This window comes from Capsicum annuum, chromosome 8 (genome assembly GCF_002878395.1).
Source record: "Capsicum annuum cultivar UCD-10X-F1 chromosome 8, UCD10Xv1.1, whole genome shotgun sequence".
In the NCBI taxonomy this organism is placed as follows: Eukaryota; Viridiplantae; Streptophyta; class Magnoliopsida; order Solanales; family Solanaceae; genus Capsicum; species Capsicum annuum.
This window is the reverse complement of record NC_061118.1, coordinates 152296081-152300144: the sequence shown is the minus strand read 5'-3', so window position 1 is coordinate 152300144 and position 4064 is coordinate 152296081.

Here is a 4064-nt window from a genome sequence, read left to right as displayed (position 1 = left end):
TATCATGTGGAATATAAATAAAGACATTTTGCCTATATGTAAGTTACACTTACTTGGCACAAATAGTCTGTCATCATTCTTGAAGTACCTAGTTTAAAAATTGTATTCCTATTTCGTTTTCATGCAATGATTCTGATAAAATTTACAGCTTCTGATTGTGCTTGCACCGTTCAAATCCATTTTATATTCATGATATGCTAACTAAAATACTATTACATCCTAGTGTTAAGAACTTATATGGTTCAAACGTCTTTGGGTTGGCCCAAAAACAAGGACTAACCCGCCACTATAAGGCTGACCGAGCCTAAAACAGTCCACAAATTTGCTCCCCGATAAGAAGCTCACAAGTATCCTAATCCTAAAGGGTTCCAATGTTTTAAGTGCCAAGGTTAGGAACATAAAGCCAATGAATGTCCAAACCGACGCAATGTGATCCTAAGGAAAGGGATATTGTATTACCTTGGTGAGGAAGTGGGTCTTGAAAAAGAAGAGAATGAGGCCGATCCTTGAGATGGAGAGGAACCCGAAAATGAGCCACATAATGATGATGATGATGATTGTGAGGATGCTTATCCACAAGAAGGGGAGTGCGTGGTTCCAAACTTTGTAGTGAGGCATGCCATGATTAGTAAGGCGATAAATGATCCTAGCCAACGGGAGAATCTATTCCATACTAAATGCCTTGTGAAGGGAAGTGTGTGCGCTTTGGTGATAGATAGTGGTAGTTGTGCAAATGTTGTTAGTGTTGCTATGGTGAACTTCTTGAAATTGCCAACTACATTTCATACTAGCCCTTACAAGTTGTAATGGTTGAATGAATATAGTGAATTAAAAGTCATGAGGCAATGTGTGATATGGTTTAAGGTAGGAAACTACCACGACGAAGTTCTTTGTGATGTAATACCAATGCAAACGTGTCACTTGTTGTTAGGTAGACCTTGGAAATATGATAGGTCTACCAAACATGATGGGGGGTCTAATCGATATACACTTAAGAAGGATGGCCGAAAGGTCACACTTCATCTACTTTTGCCTTCACAAGTGAATGAGTTGCATCAAAGGATGATAGAATTGAAAGAAAAGGGGAAGAAATTCAAAAATGAAGAAAAAGAGGGGGAACCCGTAGGATGGGTAGTGGGGATATCCGAGGCTGCCTCAACATCAAAGGGAAAATAAAACATGGTGATGTTGGTTAGAAAGAAGGAACTCTTCATTGATCATGATGAGGAGACACCCATGCTTCTTTTGGCACATTATTTTAACACTAACCCCACTAATTCTTCTATTTCTCCTTTGATTTCTTGTGTGTTGCAGGATTATGAAGATGTTTTCCCAAAGAACTTCTACAAGGGATGCCCCCGCTTTGGGGAATTAAGCACCAAATAAATTTTGTGTCGGGATCACAATTGCCAAACAAACTGGCTTATTGGAGCAACCCGACGGATATCAAGGAATTGCAATGCCAAGTTGAGTAACTCCTTAACAAAGGGTATATCAAGGAGAGTATGAGCCCTTATACGGTCCCGGTGCTACTAGTTCCCAAGAAAGATGGGACTTGGCGTATGTGCATTAATTGCCGAGCCATCAATAAGATAACGGTAAAATATCGTCACCCTATTCCTAGTCTAGATAATATGATTGATGAATTGAGTGGTTTGTGTTTGTTTTCTAAAATTGATTTGAGGAGTGGCTATCACTAAATCCGTATGCAACTGGGCGATGAGTGGAAAACCGCCTTTAAGACCAAATTTAGTCTCTATGAATGGATGGTTATGCCATTTGGCCTAACAAATGCTCCAAGTACTTTCATGAGGCTAAGGAATCATGTGATGAAGTCTTTTATCGAAAGGTTTGTTGTTGTCTACTTTGATGATGTGTTAGTGTAAAGTAGGTCCTTAGATGAGCATGTAAAACATTTACAATGTGTGTTTGATGTCCTCCGAAAGGAGAAGTTATATGCTAATTTAGAAAAGTGTTCTTTTGGTGTCCAAGAAGTTGAATTTCTTGGTTTTGTGGTGAGTTCAAGAGGGGTCAAAGTAAATGAATCTAAGATTGATTCTATCAAAAATTGGCTAACTTCCAAAACCATAGGTGAAGTGAGAAGCTTCCACAGGTTGGCTAGTTTCTATAGATGTTTCGTCAAAGGATTTAGAACCATTGCCGCCCCCTTGACCGAAGTGATTAAAAAGGATCGGCCTTTTAAGTGGGGAGATGAACAAGTTAAGGCCTTCAAGGACTTAAAATCTATGCTTATCTCAGCCCCTTTGTTACAATTGTCGAATTTTGACAAGACTTTTGAGGTTGAATGTGATGCTAGAAAAGTTGGTATAGGCGCGTTTTTAATGCAAAAATTGAAGCCTATTGCCTACTTTAGCAAAAATCTCAAAGGAGCAACTCTAAACTACTCTACGTATGATTTAGAGTTGTATGCCTTGATTAGAGCCTTGGCCACTTGGAAACATTATTTATGGCCTAAAGAATTCGTGATCCGAACGGACCATAAGTCCTTGAAGCATCTTCGGGCACAAGATAAGCTTAATAAATGGCATGCCAAGTGGATTGAGTTTCTTGAAACTTTCCCTTATGTTATTCATTACAAGAAGGGTAAGGACAATGTGGTTGCTGATGCTTTGTCTCAAAAACATGTTCTTGTGTATACTTTATCTTCAAAATTAATGGGTTTTGAGATCTTAAAGGAATTGTATCCCAGGACCCTCACTTTGCTCCTATCTATAGGGAATGCGAAGAATGGGGTAGGGACAAGTGGGATTTGGCTAGGGGTTCAAATCCCTATGCCAAGTTTGGCGGTTACTTGTTTAAAGGTAGGCGATTATGTGTACCCTCTATTTCTTGGAGAGAGTTTTTCATGATGAAAGCACATAATGGAGGTTTAATGGGTCACTTCGGGGTCGAAAAGACCCTCGGAATATTGGAGGAGCAATTCTATTGGCCCAAAATGCACAAGGATGTGTCTAGGATTTGCGGCCAATGTGTAGATTGCAAAGGAGCCAAATCTCGGCTCCAACCTCATGGGTTTTACACCCCGCTACCCACCCTTTTACATCCTTGGCTTGATATATCTATGGATTTTGTGTTAGGGTTGCCAAGGACTAGAAGAGGTCAGGATAGTATCTTTGTTGTGGTTGATCGGTTTTCTAAGATGGCACACTTTATTCCATGCTCTAAATGTGATGATGCACCTAGTGTGGCCTCTTTGTTTATTGATAATGTTGTCAAGTTGCATGGTGTTTCGGGGACCATTGTGAGTGATTTCCTAAGTCACTTTTGGAAGTCCATGTGGGGTAGGCTTGGTACCAAGTTGTTGTTCTCCACTTCCCTCCACCCACAAACCGATGGCCAAACGGAAGTAGTAAATAGGACTTTGGGTGCTATGCTACGTTCCATGATTAAGGGAAAATTGACTTCTTGGGAGGAACACCTACCATTGATTAAGTTTGCCTATAATTGTGTCATACACTCAAGTAGGGGAATGACTCCCTTTGAGTGTGTATACGGCCTCAACCCCTTTGGATTTAATTCCTTTGCCAAGTGATCTTATGATTAGCCTAGATGTACAAAAACGGGCAGATTTTATGAAAAAGTTGCATGAATAGGTGCGGCTTCAACTTGAGAAGAAAAATCAAGAGATTGCAAAGAGAGCAAATAAAGGAACAAATAAACTCATTCTTAAACCTAGAGATTGGGTATGGGTGCACCTTAGGAAGGATCGATTTCCATCTCAAAGGAAGACCAAATTGATGCCAAGGGGTGATGGTCCATTCCAAGTACTTGAAAGAATCAATGATAATGCCGACAAGATTGACCTTCCCCCAGAATACCAAGTACATAACACTTTCAACATGTGTGATCTTTCTCTAGTGGATGCGGTTGAGGATGACCAAATGTTGAATTTGAGGTCAAATTCCTCTCAAGATGGAGAGGATGATATGGGTGTACCAAGCTGTCCAACAAGTTCTACAAGCTGTCCAACAAGTTTATGACCATTCACACGTAGCCAAGCTCGGGAGTTACAAAAATTCCAAGCTATGTTCACGCAAATGGCC